Below are 8229 nucleotides of genomic sequence, written 5' to 3'. Positions count from 1 at the left end.
GGGAATGAGGCAGGTTGTAGAGGAGAAAAAGCAAGAAAGAAGAACAGTCTATTGCTCAGAACTTCATATTTCTGGCAGGAGTTTAAATTAAGAATCCAATATAATTTCAGTGCTTGCTTACCTTCAGTAAAAACATACAAACAAACAAAAAAAAAACAAAAAACCACACAGACCACAAACAGCACTGTGTTTTAATTTGTCCTGTGGGTGTAGTCAGTTCTTAAGTTAAAATCCAAGCTTAATATCTTCTGCTCATAATTTAGGTCACAGGCTGGGAAGCGACACAGGAAATACAGAGAAATGTCAAGCTTTGCAATAGACGCTAAAATTCCATTTTGTGCTCGAGGCTCCCAGGGCATCAATTGCACACAGTCCTCTCTGCTGAAAGAGCCAATTCTTGCAGCCAAAAAGGAGGCTGAAATCCCTACAGGATTTAAAACCGGCGTTACCAGGCCCCTGCTAGGGTCTGCCTTCAATCTCTGAGACTGCTCAACCAGCTAAGGTCAGCAAAGCGTCTGTTCTCTTCTTACCTCGAATACTCCGTGCCCTGTAGGCAGCTTAAAAACCTGCAGAAAAGGAGAGGTGCACAGCCCAGAGCTGCATGGCAGCAGCCAGGAGGGCTCTCTCACACCGTTTTGCTATTGCACAAGGGTCAAACAGGTGCAAATCGGGATGTTAAGGGAATTATTGGGCCCGTGTAGTTAACATGCATGGAAAATGGAAGAAAAATAGCAGATTGCAAAAATAGCCTGGGTATGCATGCATATTGGTTTTTATTTGTTTGTTTGTTTGTCTTCCTTTCTTTTCTCTTAGTCTTTGGCTTGTGTTCCTGTCCTCCACTTAAATTAAACAACAAACACAAAACAAAAACCTCCTTCCACTATTGCCTCCGCTACACAAATTGCAAGGTTATGTTCAGTATTTCAGCTATGGCACCGTATATCACCAGAATTACATACACTGTTATCACTCATTGCTCTGCGACTTTGTGCAGCTTATTATGCTCATACTCATATAAACTTAATTACATTGCACAAGGTAATAAACTCCACATGCTGGAGGATGCAAGTATTTTTCTTTTTATATTTATTAAATTGTGTTTATACACATTTTTACTAATTTATATTACATCTTTCGTATTAAATATAACAGCAAAATATAATTGAGTCTCCCATTCCTAATGTTGATTTTTATTGCTAACATATACATGCATAAATTGGTGTACATCAGAAAATCAGCTGGAGTCTTAGGAAAATGCAGCACTGCTGTAAGTCAGACCTGTAAGGTTTTTGCTAGGGTACTATCAGACCTTTGCAGGGACTGTTCACCTCAGTTAACATGCTACTAAAAACACAGTCAGGTCCTTCAAAACTGCATAACGTAATTAGACTTCTAATAAACTGTGTGCAATTGATTCATAGGAGAACTACCCGTATTTTAAGTATGAGTGGTTTTTACTGTATAACTACGTTTTTACTACTTCAGCTCTCACTTGATTTGACTAAGGGTTTACCTAAGCATGTTTCAGGAGAAAATGTTATAAACAATCATACTGATGATGCTATGTTTTTTTTTTTTTAAATTTACATCCAGTGATACTGGGAAGAACACAAAATTTCATGTGCCCTGATTAGAAACTGGGAAGGGAAGGGAAAATGGGAAGGGAAAGGAAAATGGGATGGAACAGGGAAGGAAAATAGGATGGGATGGGAAGGGAAAAAATCCCATGTAGCATAACTGGCTGCAGCCAAAGCAACAACAAAGGGATACTGCAATGCTTCTGCTCATCCTACATAAGCATCACTCCAGATGTACGTACAGTCACAGCTGGCCCAGCAATTCACTTTTTTACCTTTTATTCTCCTGAAGGTAAAGGCTGAAAAACTCTGCAAGAGCTCCGTTCCACCAGAAGATAAAAAGTCAGCAGAAAGCTCCATGAAAATACTTTTCCAATGCAGATGAGATAATGACTGTTTCCCCAAGAGTATCATATCCCAAGTGAAAGAGTAAAAAACCACTCTGTGAAGTGGGAGAGAAATTATTTTCAATATGAAACATTTTGTGATGATGCTTAGCCAGCCAATGACCAGAATGTCAAGTAAACAGATAAAAGACAACCACATATTCTTGGACAAGTCCTATTTTTATTATAACCACTTTTCCCTTCTGCAAATAAACTTCTCTACAAGTTTTTAAGAGAGAGTGAGGCAGGGAAATGCAAAGCAATAGTAAAGAAGCAATCCATGCCAATTTACAGGCAGCTGGGGCTAGCAGGTCAAGGACATCAGGAGTTTCTGGAGACAATTTTGGATGCTGGTTATAAACCTGAAAATGTCACAGGTTTCTTTTATGTCATATCAGTTGTCCACCTCTCCTGTTCTATTGTGTGCAGAGCAGAAAAATGCTAGGACTGAAAGGTCCCTGAAAGAAAAAATGGTGATGGTACTGCCCCAGGGGATGCTGATGGAAAATTCCATGTGTTCCCTTGTCTACCTTTGCCCATTGCAAAAACTATCTCAAGTAAGACTCTAGAACTTTGTGCAATTAATTTATTCCATGTTAAGCTGAAAAATAAGAATCCATGCTTATTCTGTACAGCACAATTCTCTGTTTATTCCCCAAAAATGTATTTAAGTTGATAGCCAGAGAGACTGTATAGCAACAAACATATGGACTGTGCATGTTACAGAAACATTATGAAGCCAATTATTTTGTGAAATAGCTAAGAACTTCAGGATTTTTTGGAAGTGAAGGAAAACAGCATGCAATTATAAATTAAGTGCCTAACTTATTTGAGATTATCATTTCAGGCAGGTTTGCTATGTTATAAAGTTTTTTGTACTTGCTTCTAAGACTGATTTATCTTGCACTCCATCATTTATTTTGTAATGGTACATCTCTCTTAGCAGAGCCGTCATTGATTTTCATAATTAGGATCATTACAAAGTTTTGATTTCATTTGTAACATTTGCATCTATTTACTTGAAATTTCTTTGAGCCAGTTAAACTATAGTTTATACAACCCTGTCATACAGTGGCAGAAAACTGGAAAATAGACTCTTGCAAATACTCCAGCTCATTAGCTTTGTTAGTAAGATGTCCTGAGAAGACCAATTTTAACTTATTCCTGGAATAGGTGCCATGAAGGACTTTATTCATCTGCAGCAAGCAGGTATTGACCATTCCTATCTGTCTATAATTCATTGCCTCATTTGACCACAGAAATGGGGATGGCCACGTTTGCTGTCCATGATTTCAGCCAGAAAAGTACATGTTAAAGTGATTACCTTGGACAGTAGAGTTTTTCAGTCTTCCTCCAGTTTTATTCTGGAGGTAGGCAGTTCCTGGTATGGGATTGCCGTTTGGTAGCTATGACTTTCAAAGTGACTTTTAGTTGGATCCAGGTTCAACAACCATGAAAAATTCTAAGATTTCAGTAACAGCCACAGAAATCTAGATTTTCACTGCCTATCAAATAAATGAGAAATCGTTACTAGGAAAAAAAAAAATCAATTGGAAAAATATTATCCTAGAAGAACATTCTCAGCTGAGAAGCAAAGGGTAATTTGCCTTAAACTTGGGTAAAGCTTGTGGAAGTGATGTCCTTTTAAACACCTGCACCAGCTCGGTTTGCATTTCTTTGTGTCATTATCAACACCCTGAGCCTGGGAATGAGTTGGGTACAGTAATTACAACAAAGAGAATGCAAGAATAAATTAAAAAAAAAAAAAAAAAAGCTGCAATAAAATGTCCTTAATGATTGATTACAAAATATTTCAGTAACAATAACATTAATTATTTTAGGATGTGCTGGAAAATTTACGCATTCTGCGCAGTGACTGAAGGCAGCAGTCAAATAGCACAATACCCACAATGACAGCCGTAACATCTTCACGACTTTTAATTACTTTGCCTGCTTTCACTATGTTTGCAAGGACTTTGGCTATCTGTGAGACTGCCACCCCGAAAATGAGTCCCCTGGCAGCCGGCAGCCAGCTTCGCGTGAGCCAACTCTTCTCTGTAGGAACAGGAATTTGTCTCGAGGTGTGGAAAAGTCTTTGTTGCTGCCTGCAGACATCTCCCAAGTCAATTCACACGGCGGGCCAGGAGGGAGGGAAGATACAACAAGGCAGTGTGTGCGATGCAGCAGCTCAGTGCTTTCAGCATCAAATTCTGAGACAGAGTACGGTGAGGATGGAAGTGATGGATTAAGCGAGTGTTTTTGTGTCAGAGGTATTACCAGCAATAGTTTATGTCTGCTTTGCATCGCAGTTAGTGACAGAGAGAATTAGCACAAAGGTGAGTTAAGGAGCAAGTGCCCTAAACCTGCCTGGGGGACTGCCGGAGCGATGAAAGGGGCTGAGGCAATGCCTGCGGCCACGAGGCCATGGGGGGAGCAATTGTTCATCGATGTCAGGCTGTGAAGAGCTCCCCACGATGCTGCAGGGACGGGGTTCGATGAGGTCCTGTCCCTGGCACTTGGGTTATTCACTGTCTGAATGCAGCCCAGGAACGCCAGCCAGGGGCGAGGACCACGTCCTGCCTCGCGTTAGTAGAAATAAGCTGTAAGACGAAGTGTCCCGAGATGTACCCGATATTTTTGGAGGACACTGCGGCGGAGAGCTTAAACCGTGCTTGTCAGCACACACTGTTGAGAAAGGAGCTGTCAAAAAATGGATGTCCTCGGAAACGAAGCACTGCGTGAACGTTGATCATAATGATAATTATTTTGCGGTTTGAAGAGGGACATTTTTAACATCAGAGAGCTGCGAATAATGTTCCTTTCCCTGTCAGCTATCAGCAAAGGTCTCAACGAACCCAGGGTAGCACACGTCTGCCTGACAGGCTCTCCCTGCCTGGGAAACATTTCTCAGTAGCAATGAGCAAAATGCTACAGGACATCGTAAATGAAGACAGAAAAGGAACAAAATCTCACTGAAGAGATAAATCTTCTTCACGCCAATGTCGCACAACAAGGAAGAGGCCCAGTCGGTCAAAACTGTGTGGTAATTTTTGTAAGTGGGTTTCTGCATCCAGCAAAGCTTCCTCTGCTGATATTTACCTGGTGAACCACCGCGGCTCCTTGCCTCTCGAGGCCTAGCAGCGCGCCCTTTAGTCTGTGCTGTACTGCTCTCCTTCCCAACGGAGAAAGGCTTTCCCACAGCTCCCTCCTTTTGCTAGGATAACATCCAAGCCTAAAAGCACTGGAAAAGGATTGGAACCCTCTGATTCCTTCATTTTTTCATCCTTCTGCTTTCCCTCTGCAATCTGTTGCCTGCCAAATGCACCAGCACGGAGTCTGTGTCCAAAATTGCGTGGCAGGACCACCAGCCTCCAGGGCTGTGACATTAAAAACAATGCAAACAGTACCAAAACCAACATAAAAGTAGTTTGTGTATAGTAATAGCCTGGGTGAGCAAAACCAGTATGAAAAGCCTTGGCTTTCCATGGGTTAAAATCACTGCTAGTGCCAGCGTGCGTGCAGCCCTTCAGCTTGGTTTCCAGACAGACGTGGTTGTTCCTCACGGCCGGGTGCTGTCAGGAGCACGCTGTGGGGATGCAGCCTGAAATGTGGCAATCGACCGGGGCTGCTTCGCTGCTTAAGGCAGGTGACACTGCTTGTGTAAAGGTCTGGGAGAAATTCTGCCTCTGGACCTGGCCAATTGCTGGCACTGGCAGTGGGTCTCCCAAGCGAGCCCACGTGGAGAAGATGGATGCAACGTACGGTGTGGGCAGAGCATGAAATGACCCCATGGAGTGCAGGATGAAGAAAAGCAGGGCTGGAATAAAGCTGAAGGTGACTATCTGGGCAAGATCTCTCCAAAGTGAAAAGCTTCCATAACGCCTGGCTGTAGTGCACACCTGGGAACGGGACTCTAGGATATGATATCCGCATGGTGTTGCCATTAATACCAAAGCATGCACACACAATAGCAAGGTGCAGGCACATGTATAAATATTTCTGGGGAAATATTTTCAAATTCTGCTACATAGAATGAGGGTTTGTAAACCGTTAATTCAGCTAAACTGGGTGGTCTCGTAGTCAGAGCTGGACTACTATGCACATGTGATATGTAACTCATCGCTCTTCAAATCTTTCAAAATAAAAAAATAAGTAACCTTGAAAAAAATACATATATTTTTGTGTAGCTCGTGAATTTTGTTTGTTGCTTTTTTGAAACTCCTTACATCTTCCTTTAAGCATGCTCCATGTGTTCCAGGAGCAAAGATCACTGTCAGATTTGATGGTGCCCTGTAGCAGGGGGCCACAGAAAAACAAGCAAACAAAAAAAAACAGTTTACAATTTTTGTATATAATTTAAGAGCCACTTTGAACAATCAAAATGACTTAATACTCCTAAGCAATGAAGCCATAGTGAATATATAGGTTAAAATTAAAATAGGTCTAAATTTCTGAGAAAGGATGTATCAGTGCAGACCCTGAAAAGAACAAACTGAGAAGAAAGTGCAGAAAGGAATGAAAATGAAGGGGTACATCCCCTTACCTGGAACGTGAAAGTCAGAAAATGATATCAGTGATGAGAACTCAAATGTTTGTTTGTTTGTTTTCCCCAGAATTAACCACACACCACTGTCAGGTGTTTTCTGCATGTAACCGAAGTACCAGGAAAGTACTGAAACGAGAGCAGGCAGAGTCGGAGCAGCTCTGCGCAGGTCTGGCTGGGACAAGGAGGAAAAGGTCTTCCTGGGACACCATCTCACCACGTCACGTCCTACCTTCCTGAGCTGGCAGAGACGTCAGATAGCATCTCAGCAGCGAGTGCCACGGGACTTTTTTGTTTCCTGCAAAGCGCTGCTCCCAATCCTCAGCAAAGGCCACTTCACTCCTCATCAGCTCCGCACCCAGCAGCAGGGGTTTAGAAGAACCACAGTCACAGCTTCATCGAAATTGAGGTGAAAGGCAGTTTGATTTCGCTGGGAGTGAGTACAGAAAGTGCTCCTGGAAGTGGAGGCACAGTTCTGGGGGGAGACACGAGTCAGAGCGATAACATCGTGCTTTAGCTCAGCTGCTTACCGGGCTATTTTACTAAGCTGCTTAATACAATCAAAAAAGCACCACTGAAAGCACCTTTCAGCATGAAAGCTATATATATATTTAGTGCTCTGCCCCTCAGTCACTGCTTACCAAAACACTGATTTTCAGACCTTGCACATATGACTTTAATGGAAAACCAGAGCAGCACCCACTTATTTCACTGGCACATGGACCACAATGTGAGCATGCAGCTGCAGCACACCCACAACATCAGCCCAGTACTGCAACCCCTTGGTGGGAAGGGTTTTAAAGCTGCCAAAACAGGTGCCCTGCTCCGTGTCTTCCTCAAGGTGTCAAGCATAACAATCACAGCTCATTAGGCACCTGACCTGCAGTTGCTCAGACCCAGCCAACCCCAAATCACCCAATTTCTTCAGTGACTGGTGGCCTGTTCCTTCCCCATCTGACTCCTGATTCCTTGGCAGAAATCTCTCCATGCCTTGAGGTTGAGCGGGAAGGGGAGGGTGTGCAGCCCCCAGTATCCTCCATTCATCCCAGGATCACCCAATCTGATGCTGGGAAGACCCCTGCAGCCCCCACACCTCATCTGGTGCCACCAGCAACTTCTGTGCCTGCAGCCATCAATGACACCGTGGTTCAGGTATTCAGAAATTGCCCTTCCTGCCAAACTTTGTGACAGGGTAAGGTCTGTGTTATCCAGGGTTAATTAACACTTACGGGAGTCCAGGAGGCAATAGTGTCATTGATGAAGAATTAGTGCAGTGGTGAAAAGATTGTTAATTTTCAAAGCATGTTTACCGTCAAAATTAAAACAAACGCAATTTTACCTACTGTATGCTTTGAGATGGATTTTTTTTTTTTTTATTTGCATCTGAAGAATTAAGAAGTACTCTTACATGCAGCAGGGATAAAAACGCATTTAGTACAGATGCTGAAAGAAAGCATATCAGTGAACTGCACAGTGATTACGTTGTACCCTTGGGCAATAAGGCTGTCATAAAATTTCAAAACAAGATGTGAGAATCTAGGACAGTTCTGCGGTTGGGTCACAGTATTTGCTTTGCAGTCACATCCTCTATTTCCTAGTTATAAATTAAACGGCAACATTTCTAGTATCAATTCACATGCTGTCAGTGGAAATATGCACAAAAGCCTGACTAGATTTGGGAAGGAGAGAGGAGGATGTAATGGCAGGTGTTAGCTACAGGTCA

General features: G+C 42.6%; 1 long non-coding RNA gene across 4 annotated transcripts; it reads right to left on the bottom strand.

Annotated features, from left to right (window-relative positions):
- Positions 1 to 2124: 2124 nt before the first annotated feature.
- LOC106017931 (uncharacterized) lies at positions 2125 to 7494 on the bottom strand. 4 transcript variants are annotated; one of them, XR_011810180.1, is made up of 3 exons: positions 7148 to 7323; positions 6507 to 6981; positions 2125 to 5780 (listed from the first exon to the last, which is right to left on the bottom strand). It is a non-coding gene; the product is annotated as an uncharacterized lncRNA (long non-coding RNA). The 4 variants fall into 4 exon arrangements; XR_003498130.3 differs by having other exon boundaries at positions 2125 to 6253; positions 7148 to 7322; XR_002403411.4 differs by having other exon boundaries at positions 2125 to 6635; positions 6739 to 6981; positions 7148 to 7302.
- Positions 7495 to 8229: the final 735 nt, after the last annotated feature.

The sequence above is a fragment of the Anas platyrhynchos genome, chromosome 6 (genome assembly GCF_047663525.1).
Source record: "Anas platyrhynchos isolate ZD024472 breed Pekin duck chromosome 6, IASCAAS_PekinDuck_T2T, whole genome shotgun sequence".
Lineage (NCBI taxonomy): Eukaryota > Metazoa > Chordata > Aves > Anseriformes > Anatidae > Anas > Anas platyrhynchos.
The sequence above is the reverse complement of the archived record's forward strand: the minus strand, read 5'-3'. Positions and strand labels throughout refer to the sequence as shown.